Source organism: Rhinatrema bivittatum, chromosome 5 (assembly GCF_901001135.1).
Source record: "Rhinatrema bivittatum chromosome 5, aRhiBiv1.1, whole genome shotgun sequence".
Taxonomy (NCBI): domain Eukaryota; kingdom Metazoa; phylum Chordata; class Amphibia; order Gymnophiona; family Rhinatrematidae; genus Rhinatrema; species Rhinatrema bivittatum.
Window position 1 is genome coordinate 381,529,044 of NC_042619.1, and position 17,286 is coordinate 381,546,329.

Below are 17,286 nucleotides of genomic sequence, written 5' to 3' on the forward strand. Positions count from 1 at the left end.
TTAGAGGAATATAAAAGGATCCATCGACAACGGTGCCATCAAGCAGCAAAAATAATCGCTAGTAAATTTAAAAACATATTAAACAAGAAAACATTTTCATAAACTTTTTTTCTACTAGAATAAACCTGACCACAAAAGGATAAACATGTAAAAACATTTATAATTTGACATATGTAAATATAAATAATATAAAAAAATAACTAAACAAACATAACATACCCTCTCCTCCAAGCTACCCTCTCCTCAAAGCTCGACATAACATACCCTCTCCTCCAAGCTACCCTCTCCTCAAAGCTCGACTATTGTAATGCCCTCCTCCTCGGCCTACCCTCATCCACCATCAAACCCCTACAGATGTTCCAAAATGCCATTGCCAGGGTTATCACCAACTCACGGAAAGCCGATCACATCACCCCCATACTCAGAGAACTCCACTGGCTCCCCATCGCATCCCGTATTCTCTTTAAAATCCTCACTATAGTACACAAATCCATCCACTCGCACAACTCTAACTGGCTTGACGAACCCTTCTGTCCCATACGCTCTGATCGACCCATTTGATCTGTCAACAAAGGTACACTCTCTATTCCCCCATTAAAAAAAAGCCCACCTCTCCACTACTAGGGATCGTGCACTTATCCATTGCAGGACCCAAACAATGGAACGCCCTCCCCACCTCACTCAGGCTTGAGCCATGCTACTCCAAATTCAGAAAAAAACTTAAGACATGGCTCTTCCAACAAGCCTACCCAGACTAATCTTCACCCCCCCCCCCCCCAAAGGTACAGGTTGGGTGACCTACCCTCACCCAACCTGTACCTTTGTATATAGACCCCTGTAAGTAACTGCTTAAGCCTCCTTGTATATACCTGTAAATAGCCTTTTACTCTTGTTAATTGCTTTAATTCCAACCTTCCTGCTCTATGTATATTCCCCCCTGTTTTCCCCTCCCTGTTGATTGTAATTTCAGCCTACTAGTTACAATGTGAACCGGTATGATGTATGCTTACTAATGCCGGTATATAAAAGTTCCAAATAAATAAATAATAAATAAATAACACAATAGAATGGCATACTTTTTAGTGAAAAAAATGGCAGAACCGTTTCAATGTTGCATGGCAAGGGAAGGAAAAGAGTAATGTATTAAGGTCGGGGACTATTTGTCAAGACATGTCAAGCTTAAGAGACACTGAAAAGGATGCCAATTTTTGAGGGATAATCAATAAAATACAGAGGGGGGAGGGTAAAGAGGGAAAGAAAAGTACCTTATGGTGAATGTCCAGTGGATAAGACGGACATAAAATCCAAATGCTGCACGAACAAACCAAGAAAGGGGGGGGGGCAAGATTAAAGACAAAACATGTGCAGCCAGGAACAAATATATATTTTTATCCGGTAACATGAGAAACGGATACCAGTTGGAGGAGAGTAGTCTTGATGTTTCCTAGCGTGTAGCCAGAGGGACTCAGACCAGTGGGTTATGTGCTCCTCTGCTAGCAGCTGGGAGACTGAGTCAGATTTCAAGCTGACGTCATCCTGGGTACATAGACCCTTGCACCGACCTCACTTCTCCAGTATCACTCCTTCTCCTAGTAGATGCGGACACTGTCCCACACACTAGCAGTGTTAGGAAAATTGCAACAAGAAGATAAATTTACCTTAAGATCGAGCCCCGCTCTCCTGCGGTGATACTAAGGGTCCCTCCCCCAGTTGAGAATTCCTGAGGTGATCTCAGATATCCCTCAGAGGTGCCTTGGTCCCGGCGTGGACTTGGCTCCCAGAGTGGCTGAAAGACAGCGGGTGAACCTCCGAGCGTGGCGGTGAAGGTAGAACCCTCTCCCCCCGCGGCTGGAGACCGTCCGATGCACAAGCGGTAAGCGCCGAGACCAGGTAAGAAGGAAACTTTCAATTCAGGTCTCCAGAGCTCGGATTGCCGTACCGACTCTGCTCCGGCGAGTTAAAAAGGGAGCACCGATCGGGTGGAGCAGCCTGGATTAGGCTAGGCCCCCGATCCGGTGCAAGTGTGCACACACGTGGAGACCCTTAGGGATGTGTGTGGGTAATCCAAAATGGAATGGGGGAAGGAATACGGAACCCATGCTAAGAATTACTGGAAAACGGAGCATGTCGGAGAAGTGCTAATTAAGCTAGCAAAGAGGGGGAGTCCAGACAACCTACCTTGCAGGTGTAAAGACAAAAATAAACAGACAATTTTTTGCTGTGCTAAGCCGATTCAGGTGTTTTCAAAGCACAGAAAGGCGAGGGAAGCGTCGGGTTAGAGCCGAATATAACCGGACTGTTAAAGAAGGGGAAAGAGAGAAGAAATGGGAAATTCAAAAGTGTGCTATAAAGAGCCAGTGTTGCAACTAGCGAGGGTGGAAAGCGCAGCCTGCCTGAAAACATAAGGTCCGAGGCGTCTCCGCAGGGCCGCCTGAGCGGCGACGCTCCCGCGATGAAAAAGGGGCGGGGAATGTCAACCGCGCGAGAGTTGGAGGGACAGAACAGAAATAGCGAGCCTACCAAAAAGGGGGGGATAGGCAGAAAAACAAAAGTAGTGAAACGATGACAGAAAGCTGATTAAAAGGAGGGGTATATAAGTAAAACCAAGAAGTGAACAGATGTAAGGTAAAGGGCTCAACCTGCTAAGAGGCGCGCAAATAGAAAAGGGGGAGGAGAGGGGGAAGGGGGGAGAGAAAAGGGTGGTGGAAGGAGGGAGGGGAGAAGAGAAGAAAGCAGGGTCCTTTCTGGTGCCGACTGATATCACTTTGGAAAACCTAGTTTACAGTAAGCAAGCTTGCTAGTCCTGGATTTTTTTTTTTTTGCTTAATTTTTTTTTAATGTATATTTTTATACAGATTAAAATAAAAGATGTATATATTTAGTTCTGGCCACATACCTTACTTTAAAAATAAAACTACTTTCCTAAATCTGTTCCTCGGTGTATTTTAATATATTCATACTTTTACCTTTTAGCAATGTGCTAGCTGCAAGATATTCTAAAGGAGATGAGCATAACACTTCGGTTTATTTAAATTCACAGTTGTGGGAGTTTCTGGGGATAGGAAATTTATGAAAACTTAAATATTGCCTGCCAGTTTTTGACATAATCAGCAACTGCTTAATTAGCACCTCTTGGATTCTAATTAATGAGCATTACTCCTACATGCTTTCTGCTTAACAACTTTGCCTGTTTTCTGCACTTCTATTTCTGTCTGAACAGTTTTCCTGCTTTCTGCAGTTTTTTTTCTGCTTTCCCTTCGCTCTCCTACTTTCTGCAGTGATTCTGTTTCTGTTTTACCATAGTTCTGATTCCTGCAGTTATCATCTCTGGGTATTACTACTTTATTGTGTGTTTGTTCCAGTAGCTTTCATGTAGTTCATAGTAACATAGTAGATAATAGAAAAGCGAGTCCATTCTGTCCAGTTTTCCCAGTTACATGTCTACATTGCTAAGGATGCAGCCCAGCTGTTAGCCACGGAGTGTGACTGACTGCAGGACTGATCTCTTTTATTCAGGACGGTCTTTTTTTTTTTTTTTCTTTTTAAGTGCCTTTCACTACAGTGAGCGTTTATTGTGGCAGGTCCATCTGCATCAGTGGTTCATATGCTGTGCATGTGCCTGACCACATGCATCTGCTGTTTGTCAGGCAGGGGAGGACCTGGGATGAGAGTCTGAGGAGCAGTGAGCATTTGTGCTGCTGCCAGAGTGGTGGGATTCCATGCTGCTGCTGGCCCCACTGCTTCAAATGTCTGACACTGCACGGCAGCGAAACCTTGACTATACAGGAGTGGCTTTAGTGTGCAATATACTATATTAGGGATAGAAACATCCCTCATGTCCCAAATGTATACTGAAAAGTGCTAGAATACCCACACTTGTATCAATATCAATACAAAAATGAGATGATAAAAAAAAGTATTTAAAAATGTTTTAAATAAGGTTCTGTCCTAAAGGTTGTACTGAATATTTTCACTGCAGAATACTATTGGCATATATACACCTAGATGTAGTTCACCACAAGTTTCTGAACATTTTTTGAAACGCAAAACTCTGTAGTATATGAATGAGCATGGTTTACTTAAACAGTACAAAATAAAAACTTACCTAAAAAGTGTGCTATTCCAATGTCCTCTGCAATCTGCAGCATAGTTGAAAAATAAATGCAATCACAAGATGGTCCCGGATGCTAAGGTTTCAACAAACATGTCTGTGGGATCTCGGATGTGAACTCACAGAGGCAATTACACACACTGTATATTGGGGTGATCACCCCTCTCAGTTGTTATCAAGCTGTGGGAATAGAACATTTCACAAAGACCACCAAACAGCAGGAAATGAGGTACAACATTTTATAATAGGTCAAAGACAGCCAATCACATTGTGCTTAAAAAAAAAAAAAAAAAGAAATCAAAATAGAAACAAATTTTTATAAAACCTACAAAAAACAAAACAAAACAGTAAAATCATTGGTGGTAATTTTTCAAAAGGAGTTACGCATGTAAATGTAACCTCTATTATAGCAATTTTCAAAAGCCATTTATTCGAGTAAATGCTTTTTAAAATCAGGCCCATTAAGTCCAGCAGGGGAAACAGTGGGTATATTATAGATTCAGTGCTGCTCTCATTGGGTGAATAGCCCATCACGATCACTGCCACTTCTGTAGAGCTGTATCATGTCTATAGCTGCAAAAGTGAAATTAGTAAAGGTGTTATAAAAAGCTACGCAGTGTATCACAATGGAGTATCTATTTTTAATCTTTGAAGACAACTGTGGTGCTCAATGATGCAAACTCGAAGTGGTGGTATCATTTTACCTATATAAATTAGATTCCATGAGCATTTGAAATTTTCCACTGTGTGCAGTGTTTTGGGTGTGGGTATATATCATCAAAGATTAAAAAATGATCACTAATAATAGAAAATTCATTATTCAGAAAAAGATTGAGAATACATGGAACATCACCCAGATGGCTGATGTCCGCAAAGAATAGGTGATCAATGTGTAGCTGAATCAAATTCAGAATGGAATATTTGCATGTTTTAGGTGTTTTTATTGAATTAGTTTGTATTTTATTTCCAAATATAGGTTATTTTATGTTGTATTATTTATATTGATTTGAAGTTTTATGTTTCATGTGATTTTATTTGTATTTATGCTGAGAACTGTTATATCATCAATATCTGTATACAATATAATATAAATAAATGATAACGCAGGATCCAAGCCAGTCAGTATGTAAAAATTGGCTGTTCATAAAAAAAAACCCAGAATCTGTACTTAAGGCATGCCAGTACTTCTGAATTATGCAGCATATTGCTAAGGCCCCCACCGAAAACGGGAGAGTGCACACTAAACAATCTAACTGTTCTCTAATAACAGGTCTTGATAATAAATCTCGGTACACATAGAACACCCTCTCATAAGCTTGTTTCACTGTAGTTGGGTATCCATGTTGGATACAACAGATACAAAATCACAAGGGTTGGCTATCTTAAAATCATCAATATTTGACCAGAAATGCTGGAGTCGTTTGCACAGTATACAAGGTGACATCAAATTTGCGCATATGTTTGAGATATTGGTTCTTTATTTTTATTATTGTTTGAATAAATTCTCTGAGAGAACCTTTGAGAGGAGACTTTATTCTAGAGTTTTGCATTTCGAAAAATTTTCGGGAACTTTTTATGGGGAATGATTACACCTATATGTATGTACACTAATGGTGTCTTGCAACAAAAATATTCAGTGAAATCGTTGACACCACCTTATTTAAAAACTTTTGGAATAAAAAATTAAAAATATTTGGGTTTATATCCCACATTGTATTGATGGTTCCATAATGTTTAAGGATTCTGATGATTACTATCCACCTCTAAATCTAGAGCAACTCTGTAATGGGCAAATTTATAATCAAGGCCAGTGATCTTCTTTGAGGCCCTAAGACCTATAGCAAACTTTACTATAACATAGCTTCATCTTGAATAATTTATAGGCCTTGGTCAGGTATTTGCTCAAAAGCTGCTCTTAGAAAACTAAGCAGTAGTGCTTAATATTTAAGTAACAAGATGGACATGTGCTTGATTATAGGGATATATTGAGGGCTTATTGCGGAGTATATTTCTTGTGTTTTTAATTTTAACATCTGTTCCTTCTCCCCTCCTACCTTTTTTCCATGATCCTCTTAACCTTCATCTAAGCTCCTTTCGTCATCTCCTCTTTCTATGTCTCTCTGTATTGTATATTTATGATGAAAATAAAATTATGGAGGAAAATGCCAGGTTAGAAAAGTATTTTGTATTGAGCTTGTTTCCTTATTGTTGAAAGAAACATTTGCTCTGTGGAGAATACAAGGAAAGAAATCAATGTGGTCGGTTTTTGCTTTTTTTTTTTTTTTTTTTTTTTTATAAGTTACTCCGATAGCTATTTTTTTGTGGTTTTCTTTTTTTAGGGTTGATATTTAAAGGGTTAAAAAGCAGACAGTTCATTGTTCAGTTCTGTGGATGTTCCTAATTATGGGATGTCACGACTGGATAACTCATAATGCTTAGCAATTCTGAAGCACAGATTTTCAAAATACTTTTTTTTTTCTAATATGAATGCAAAATTTGGAGATCTGTAGGGAGTTCAAACTTTGAAGAATTTAATCCATAGAGTATAATTTTTATAGGTAGTTTTATACTTAGAAGGATCTCTTGTTTGACTTGATTTAGAATAACTTTAAGGGTTTTATCAACTTAAATATAATTAATAGGTTTACATAGAAACATGACAAAAAAAATCACATGGCTCATCTCTGCCTGTCCACACAACTGCTTAGCTCTACAATCCCTACCACTCTGTCTGATATCCCCTGTTCTGATCCCATGCTTTTTTGAATTCAGATACTTTCCTTGCCTGTACCTCCTCCAGTGAGAGGCTGTTCATACATGTGCCACCTTTTCTGTAAAGAAATACTTCCTTGGATTGCTCTTTCACCCTCATTCCATGACCCCCATCATTCCAGGGTCATCTTTCTGTTGAAAGATATCTAACTCCTGTGCAGTGATACCTCTTGAAGTATTTAATTGTCTCTATCATTGTGCTGGCTCAATAAAAAATATATGAATTTCCCTCATCCAGACAGCTGACTCCTCCCCTTAATCAGTCATCAGGCAAAGATCTTTTAAGTTTGAAAATATTTATTGCACAGATAATTATTCATTACTCACAATTGTTGCTTCCAAACACATATATTTCTAGCAGAGATCTTTGTAGCTGGAGATAGACAGGAGAAGGGAGATGGAGTTTCTTGGGATTCAGGATGAGAAGGCAAGGGGTTCTGAAGCTGATTAGTCTTTAGGATTAAAGCAATGAGGAGAGGTGTAAAAAAGCTAATTGTATTTCAGATGCTGCAGGCACTTCTAGCCCTTGAGCAGCATGGCTTAGACTGACTAACAGTCTTGGGAAGTGATTACAGGAAACGTCCCAACAACTTGGGCTAGAGGGCGAGATCCAATGACAGTGAACCTAGGATGCCTGTGACACAGGGGGGACATGAAGGGCAGTTCCTTGAGCCAATAGAACACTTAAGAAGACTCAAGTTAGATTGAGAGGGCATGCAGACCCTTCCCCATGAGAGAACCAGGGGGAGGGAGTTTCTCTTAAAGGCAAAACTCCCCTTGCAGACAGGGCTCACAGGCTTTTATCATGGGTTACAAATAGAGACTGTACTAGGAACAGATAAAGGACTGTGTACCTTTTCAAAAAATACTCTGTCACCACTCAGCAGTTTCTTTTCCATGCTGTGGAGACGTAATCTGCATAGCTTCTCGTTATAGGAGAGCTGTTCAATCCTCTTTATCATTTTTGTCGCCCTCCTTTACACCTCTTCTAGTTCCACTATGTCTTTTTTTGAGATAGGGTGACCAGAGCTGAGCATGAGTACTACCTTCTTACTGTGAGATTGCACCATGGCTCGATATAGAGGCAGTATATTTTCCATTTTATTCTCCATTCCTTTTCAAATCATTCCTAACATGCTTTTTTTGACCACTGTTGCACACTGAGCCAAGGATTTGTATATTGTCCACAAAGATTCGAAGCTCCTTTTCCTGGTCTGTGACTCCCAATATAGAACCCAGCATTGAAATCATTTTCCCCTATGTACATCACTTTGCACTTTTCCACATTAAATTTAATCTGCCATTCACGTGCCCGGTCTCAAACTTTTACAAGGTTCTTCTGCAGTTCCTCACAATTCGCTTCTATTTTAACAACTTTTGAATAATTTTAGCATCAACTGCAAATTTGATCATCGTATTCATTCCCTTTTCCAGATCATTTATTAATGTTAAACATCACAGGTTCCAGTAATCTTTCTCCATTTGGAGAATTTACTATTTAGTCCTACCCTTTGTTTCCTATCTTTTATACAGTTACCAGTCTACAACTAGACACTGCCTCCTATCCCATGATCTTGTAATTTCCTGAGGTCTCTCATTGAGGACTTTGTCAAATGTTTTATTTCATCTGCTGTGCAGCCTCCAGGGAGCTCTGCTCAGAGCTTTCTAAACCATCTCCTCAATGGCCTCCTGACTCAGCCTGTCTTGCAGCATTTACTCCACCAGGAGTCCTCAGCGAGTTTAGCCTCCAGCCTTACCAAGTTCCTCCTCACTGCTTGCACCACATACAAATGCCAGCCATATATAATCCAGCTCTGCTATTCTACCCTTGCCTTCTCATGCTTCCGTTGGCTCTTTGACCTGGCCGCTGCTCCTTGCCTTGTTTTGTGGCCTTTGGGCCTTCTTGCTCCTTCTCTTGCCTTGTGGCTTCTGGGCCTTCTTGTTCCTTTCCTTATGGTCCTCAGATCTTCTGCTTTCTTGCATCCTTCCCTGTGGCCTTCAGGCCTGCTCTCACTTCCTACCTTGCTCTGTGGCCTACTCTAGGCCTTGTCTTGCCCTCTGGCTTTTGGGCATGACCTTACTTTGCTTCTGGCTCTGTGGCCTCTCCAGGGCTCTCCTTGCTTACTGGCCTTCAGGCCTCTATACCATGGCTTTCAAGCCTTTTTGTTCTTTGTTCCGTGTTGTCTTGTCTAGTCCTTGCCCAGTCCTAGCCTTACTATCCTTTCCCTGTCTTGCCTATGTATTGTTTTGCCCCATTCTGTACTTAGTTCTAGTCCTTGCCCAGTTCCAGCTTGCTTGTTTCTGTTCAATCCCAGTCCCAACTCTGTCTCCTGTCCCTGTACCCATTATTCAGGCTTAGCCTTGCTCCAGCCTGTCTGAGCCTTGCTCCAACCTGGGCATCTTGTACCTATGCCAACCATCCCCCCTCCCCCCTGGGTTGAGCCCTCAAATACTGGTGACCAGCATGGCATGAGAGACAGGGATAGGAAGCTTGGAATTAGAGTAAAGAACTGAACACATCAGGAATCCAGGAAGGAAAAAAGATAAGAACCCTGAAGGAAGAATCCGGAGAAGATGAAGTCTTCTGGACAGAGGAACAGAGCCAGAGGATGAGTACCGGAAGGTAGGACCAAGTTCTGGCAATTGACTTGATGAGACTGCCTCAGATAAATGCAAGCCTTATACAGGAAATGAGATGGGTGGACAGATGATCCACACAGCTCACAGGGCAACCCACAGGTTGGAAGTGAGTCCGCCGACAGATCCTTAGTCATTTTAATCTATTACATTCTCCATTATCTCAGATTTGTGTTAGTTGCTCAGAATCATTATCAAAAAATGTTTCAATTGTGAATGTTTCCAACATTCTCAATAGTAAAGGCAGAGGCAAAGAGTTCATTTCAGTTTTTCTGCTATTTCCTTGTCCTCCCTGCGCACCCCTTTTCTCCTCTGTTATCTAGTGACCCAACTGACTTTCTCTCAGACTTTTTGCTTTGAATATATTTTAAAAGATTTTATTAGTTTTTGCCTCTCTGGCACGTTTCTTTTCAGTCTCTCCTGACCTGTCTTATTAGCGATTTTACATCTAACTTGCCAGTGCTTATGCTCGTGCCTGTTTTCTCCATTTGGGTCTGCTTTCCATTTTTATGAGCACGATGGCCTTTTGGCTTTTAACTGCCTCTTTTACCTCATAATTAAATCACGCTGGCAGTTGTTTGGTCTTCCTTTTAACCTTTAATGCACAGAATACATTTTACCTGGGCTTCCATGCCATCACTCCTCAGGTTCAAACTTAGATTGTGAACCCTCTGAAGACAGGGAAAATATTTTACTCTATCTGAATGTAATACACATTGAGCTATCAATGAATAGGCAAGAGCTAAAGAAAAAAAAAAAACATTTTCTGTGATAGTCTCCTTTTGTAAATTACTGCAGTAGGTTTACTTAATGTCCTCTCTTCAGTGATTGTCCAATGTGATTGCATTCTGATTACCATTGCTTAGTGGACTCGCAGCAGTAACCCCTTAAACCAGGCTGTGCATGTTCCACTGAGGACTAGATTTAAAGTAGTTGCTCCTCTTTCTACCAGGATGTACATAAGAGAACATGAGAAACCCTACTCTTTATACTTCCAGTTAGAAGAAAGTTGGATACAAAGTATTGACTGAAGAATACGGCTGGCTCCAGTCAGTGGTAGTCTGATTCACTCTGAAACATGCTTAAAGTTTAGCAGGCTGATTCCGTAAAAAGTACAGGAGAGACGGCGCTCCGTGTTGAGCGCCCGCTCTCCTGGGCGCACGATTCTCTATTCAAATGAGGCAGTGAGCTAAAAGGAGGTGCTAGGGACAAAAGCACGTCCCTAGCGCCTCCCTATTAGCGGAGGAGCTGGCTGTCAGCGGGTCTGACAACCGATGCTCTATTTTACCGGCAAGTGCTTTCGAACCCGCTGACAGCCACAAGTTAGGAAAACGGATGCTGGTAAAATTGAGCATCTGTTTTTCTAACCCGCTCACTGGCGGGTTTGATTTTTTTATTTTTTATTTTAGGTTCCTCCAACTTAATATCGCTATGACATTGTCAGAGGCTGTACATAAAATCAGGTTTTTTTTCTGCTTTTCCGTACACTTTTCCCGGTTGTTTCAAGCTTAATGCCTGCCCTTGGGCAGGCGTTAACTTCTGAGAGTAAAATGTGCGGCTTGGCAGTATCCCGGGTGACTGACTAATAAATAGGCTCATCAACATGCATTTGCATGTGATGAGCACTATTAGTTTTCGGGGGGAAGGGGGGTTGGCCGTGTGTTTTCGACACGCTATTACCCCTTACAGTCTAAGGGGGGGTAATAAGAGTGCATCTAAAACACACGGACACACCACACAGTATCGGACTGCTAGATTCATGTTTAAGTGTGCATCTTCGACTTCTTATCCCACTTCTGTGGGCTAAAATACCTGACCTGCAAATTCTTGGAAGGTAATGATTTTTTGTTGTGGTTACTTCAGCCCATAGAGTTGGGTAGCTTCAGGCCTTAGTAACTTATCCATCTTATACTAAATTTCATTGCAAAAGGGTAGGGCTTCACATGCATCTTAAGTTTCTGCCTAAGTTTGTGACATATTTCTACCTTAATTGTCCTTCCAACGTTTTTCCAAGGCCATGTTGCTTTCTGTCAGCAGCAGACAAAAGACCGTAGAAAGTCCACCCAGCTTTTTTTTTTGTCCCAGTAAGCTTGGTGTCAGCAAGCACCATCTAATTGGATAGGACATTGCTTATGGTTCTCTTATACCAGGGTTTGAAAAATGCACCCACCTTTTATGTGGATGAGGTGGCTCTCTCTGGCCCCAGTCCAGCTAAAGGACACCATGTTTTTGGCCCTATCTGGGGCCTAGGAAGGAGGCAGCAGCTGTGTCTTTAGTTCCCTGTGTGGCCCAGGAAGAAAGTGATAGCCAGTCTGTCCTTAACACCCCCCCCCCCCAGCTTTGGAGGACTGAGGTCTACAGCAGATAGTGGGGGGAGAGGAGGAGGGCAGTGGGTTGGCGAAGGGTTGGAAGAGATTGAGGAAAGCGAGTTCTACATGTGAATGGGATGAGGAGTGTAGGCCCTTGAAGTTTAGATTTTCTGGTAGAGCTATCACTTTGTGCCATACAAGTATCAAGATCTGGTCTTGGTTGTAGTAGTATGAAAGTTCAGGTGATGTGCAGGAAAGGTCTGCTGGCCACGTATCATTGCAAGAAACTAAATAATGCACAAAGTTCCGTAGTTAATGTGTAAAGATGATTCTAATCGGGCAATGGGTGAAAGAAGCATTCCCCTTCTCGTTCACAGGGCTGTCTTATTTCTAGCAGGTACAGAAAGCATGCAGTGTCCCACTGCCTCCATAAGAATGAAGCTATCTGACCTCACAGTTGTAGTGTAATCCTTGAGCAGGGAATTACTCGAGTGCAATAGTGACTTTCCTATATGAAAGCATTCTGCCCACAGGTTTTCCGAGCCACGGAAGCAAGTTTCACAGTAGAACACGATATTCCCTGATGTGAAGCGAATAATGGTTTGAAGTGCTGGAGAAGCCAGTAGTTACAACTAGCTGAGCTTTGTTCTTCACCTCTGTCCTTAATGCAACCTTAAAGAAAAATGTCATTGTTATGATTGTTTATAGTGTCAAGAATGATTCCATTTTGACTATTAATGCCGGCTGTGTTTGGCTTACTCATGTCATTTATGGGCTGGGAGTGGAGTGTAAAAAAAAAAGTAAATGGATCTGTGATGGTTACTGAATTGGTACAGTGTGCTGTTTCAGTTTTCCATTAGCAGGGGAAATAGTTTTGCATGAAAGTAAATAAAAAGTGCTGGTTGGAATGGATTTTGTCTTGAATGATGTGTTACCTGAAGGCTTCTGTGTAATTGAGGAGTTTCTTGACATGAGTTTTCCATAACTTTTTAACATTCGCTTTCCCAGTAAAATTACTTAAAAAAATTATGCGCTATGTACATGCACATGCTGCATGTGTTCCTTTTGTACTGTCAACTTAATACGAGGCTGAGGATTCACTTGAAACAGGAAAACAGTATGTTTCTCTCTATCTAGTTAGTAAAAATCACTGAGGAGCTACATGATAGGATGGATGTGCAAGACCACTCTAAGATCCTTCCTAACCAGTCAGTTGGCCTGCCCACATTTATTTTTCCCCAGGCCACATGTCCACTAATGTGAACAAGCACTTTCTACCTGGAACAGACTGAAGCCCATAAGAAGTCCACCCAACTTGTTGTTCCTTTTATGCAAACAGGCTGGGGATTGCCTTTGCCAAATAGACTAATTGGCTAGCAGATTGCATCTCCTCTTATGCCCAGGCAGCTTTGAATCTGGTGGCTCATGTCAAGGCTCATTTTGTCTGAGCTATGGAGTGGCTCACTTGTGATCAGGCCCCATAGAGGAGATCTGCAAAGCTGTGACACGGCTTTCATTGATGTCTCATTACTGTTTGGATAGGGATGGCCTGCTTAAGGCAATCTGCTGCCTGAGGTGAAGGATGAAATGGCGCCCCCCACGGCCCGGTGCAGGTGAAATCACCGAGGGCCATGGCAGGGGGAAGGCAATGGAGGGTGAAGTGACTTGCCCAATCTCACAAGGAATGGCAAAAGGATTTGAGCCCTGGCTTTCCTTGTTTGCAGCCCACTGCTCTAACCACTCACTTTTTGGGCCTGTTATTTTTTTTGTTCCCAGTCTTCGGCAGCCATACTAGGGCTTTTGGGGAGAAAACCCCTTTTGTTAGTTGTAAAACCTAATCCTGCCAAGGTTTAGGCTGATTTTAGTTGCTCCAAACCTGGATTGATACAAAAAAATGTAAAATGAGAGAGAGTATGTCTGTCTTGAAAATTCCGATATATATTTTTTTTTATTTCTGTGTATTATTCTAGAAGCCCTTAAAATAAAAAAAATGTTTTGAATATTTGTGAATAGCTTTATTCCAGCTATTGTTTTAATGTTGTTACTCAATGGACTATGATGGCTATTGGTTTTATTTCTTCTTCTCCGCCTCCTGTCAGCAATTAATGATGAGCCCTACAGTTTCAGGTTGATACGGAGGAACTTGTCGGGCAGGAAGAAAATAAATTTACTTTTTTTTTAAGTTTTGTCTTGCCATTTTCATGCTAAACATTATACATAGAGTTCACCCAGTACTTTCTGTGAAATTGTCATGCTTTATCAGTACAAGTTCTGCCAGGTCTTATTTTTCAGATATTGTACTAATTTTTGTTTGTGCTGGGGGAAAAAAAGCAAATTCAGGCAAGGTGCAACCTAAACAGGTTGTGTCAAACAGCGGTCGGTCCTTAATTGCAGACGTACTCTAGATAAAGTACAATGCAGTAAAATCAATATAGTAAAAAAATATAACGTACTCTTAGTACAGTAAAGCTTCCAGGTCAGGATCAGGAAAAAGCTAAGCTTAATTAAAAGCCTGCACAAATAACTTCTTAAACACAAATCGTCTTTTGCTGTTTGTTTCTAAAGGCAACTGGTTCCACAAATTAGTAGCTGTACACCTTCAAACCTATTCCCGTGTATCTTTCAAATAATGTTCCAATAATAATGCCCCCCCCCCCCCCCCGGGGAAAACTGAGAGCACAGCTTGGAGTGTATAGAGTTAAATGGCAGGGAGCGTGTGCATCCAAAAATCTTAATTTCTTTGTTTCAGTTTTTTTTTAATTTCATCTTTTAACACCTTTCAAACGTTTTTAGTACACATGAAAACTGTTTAATGCATGCTGAAACGTTTTAACATGCACTAAATAAAAGAAATAGCATATGTCCTTCAAATATTCTGCTACATAACAATTGGAAAGCCTAAACTCAGTATCTTAAGTTGTAATCTGTATTCAATTGGTAAAAGTACAGTTTTTCCAAAACAGGTTCATTCTGTTGCCAAATCCACAGCCTCATTTGTCCCCTCTGCAGCAAGCAGCAGGCTGTACTGCTTTGGTAAGGGGACTGACCGTATCACAGGATTATAATCTTTTAGTAATGAAGGCTTACGTTCAGGGGCGGATTGGCCTATCGGGGGGATTGGGCATCTCCCGGTTGGCCCGGTCGCTCCAGTCACGTTGTCTGCCGTGTGCGGCCGTGACAGAACCGTGCTCGGCAGACCACGTGATGTGTCCTGGGCGGCGAATACCCGGGCTGGTCGTCCTCGGGAATCCGCCGCTGCTTAAGTTACTTTTACTAAATCATCTTTTTCAGAAATGACATAATTATTGAATCGATCATCCTGCAAATTGACCAAATTTGGGATTCCAATGTAATTAGCCAATTATCTCCAAATGAAATTTCTTTTTGCACCTAGATAGCCCCATCTAGTAAAGAAGATCTCTCCAACTCTACTATCCCTGGTTTTCCAACCCTCACAATCTCCATCTTAGTTGAATTACCTCTCGGTAACAAGCTCTACAAGAAGTATCTGTGATATGTGTGTTTGGGTAATTGCCAGGTTCTTGTGGCCTGGTTTTTGGCCTCTGTTGGAAACAGGATGCTGGGCTTGATGGACCCTTGGTCTGTCCCAGCATGGCAATTTCTTATGTTCTTATGTTCTTATGATCTCCCAAATGATATACATATTAGCATTGGGGAGAGATGACAGAGCTCTAATGAAATCTCCCAAAACCACGGATTGACTCCTATCATGTAAAACCATCCCCTCAATACCAATCGCTGCTTAAGCATTGGACCAAAATTCCACAATCTTCTCAAATGCAGAACTCAAATCAAGTAGGACAGGCAACACGTTTCCGGTGACCAGATTGAAATTGTAGAGCTTTCAAAACTTAAGCCACCAAGATCATCTCTATCCAGTAACCTGCCTGTAATTCTGAGTTGAAAGGGATCCAAAAAAAGAAATTCCTGAAATTGAATGCACGCACCCTTCTCAGTTAACTTGTTCAGGAAGAGAATATTTGATACAGGTTTGAAGTTATTTAAACCCAGAGGACTGTAATAGGTTTTCTTTATCAGAAACTTTCAGGACCCTGGTAAACATCCTTCCTTTTTTTTTTTTTTTTTTTAATTTTAGATTTATATTCCGCTTTTTGCACTTTTTTTACTCTCCCTTTTTAACCCATAACCTGCTGTTTTACCAGCCACAACGAGCATGGATGAAAGGGGTAGGTCATAGCTAGTGAATTCGATAGGATGTTGTCTACCTCAAAATCATTAATTTGAATAAATTGATAATCTTTTTCCCAGTCTGCATAACTCTCCATGCTACTTAACTCATCAGCAGTTACTAGTTCACTATTTCTACATTGTGCTCTCATTTCCTTCCCCTTTAGATCTTGTCAAATCAGTCCAATGTTATCAGAGAAATTCTTGGCAAATATCTCACACCTCTTCTTAGAAACACCAATGTCGTTTCCTTGATTTATTCTGCACAGTATTAACTCAAAGTACTTCTTTTTTCCTTGGTGTGTAGTGCTGCTACTAAGTTCTGAACTAGAGAGAGGAGTTCAAAGTAGTATTTTTTATCTTTCCAGAGTGTGCGAGATTGACGTTGCTGACTTTGGAGTCTCTTGCGCTTGTATTTCACTGGCTTGGTCCTGCAGCAGCGTGCACAGGTGAGTTGACCTCTCATTGAGGACAGGAAACAATTTTATTAATGAAGCTTTTTCTGTATTGCATATTAATTAAATGGTCTGTTTCTGCTATTAATTTGCTGAGCTAAGAAAGTTAGTGAACTTGTGTGAATAAAAGACTGTGGATGGTGGGTTTTTTTTTAATCCAGTTACATTTTTTTAATCCCTGCATGTATGAACATAGTTTATTGAATGTGACAGACATGCTTATAACTGAATATTTCTTGGGGAGGATGGAGCAGGGCTATGTACTGTCGCCAGTTTTCTTTTTTTCCTTATAAATCAGAATTGACATTTTATATCTGTTTCTTTGCTATTTTGGTTATGCATTGCTGGTGAATGTCACTTTGAATTTCTGATATAGAGCACTAGTTTGTTAGGCTATACACTGAGAACCAAAATAGTTTTAGAAAATTAGTTTTGCTCCTTTATTGGGCATTTTCTGAATGTTCTTCCGTATTCTGACCCTTTTATAGGGCTCTATTATACACAACAGACCCCTGCAGGGGATAGATGGTCACCAGATTGCCAACAGCAACCCAAAACCTCTAACAGGCCTGGATTTTGGCAACATTTAAGGGATGGGAACCTGTTGAGGACACCAAAGCCATCACTGGGAGCTATGAGGTTTGAGGGGATGGGCTATAGCAAAGGAGCCAGCAGGACCACCATAGTGACAGTGAGCACAGGCATCCGCGCTGTTGGTCCTGCATCCTGCTGCTCATATATGCTGTTCAGCTGCTCCAAAAGGGACTGAGGAAGGGGGCATTGGACAGATATT

At 41.1% G+C, this 17,286-nt stretch overlaps 1 protein-coding gene across 1 annotated transcript in view; it reads left to right on the forward strand.

Annotated features, from left to right (window-relative positions):
- The window catches only part of NCK2 (NCK adaptor protein 2), a 205,294-nt gene that overhangs the window by 106,441 nt on the left and 81,567 nt on the right, over positions 1 to 17,286 (forward strand). The window contains exon 2 of the mRNA XM_029604864.1: positions 16,407 to 16,487. The gene's annotated coding sequence lies outside the window, so the exon portion shown is untranslated. The remainder of the gene's footprint in view (positions 1 to 16,406; positions 16,488 to 17,286) is intronic.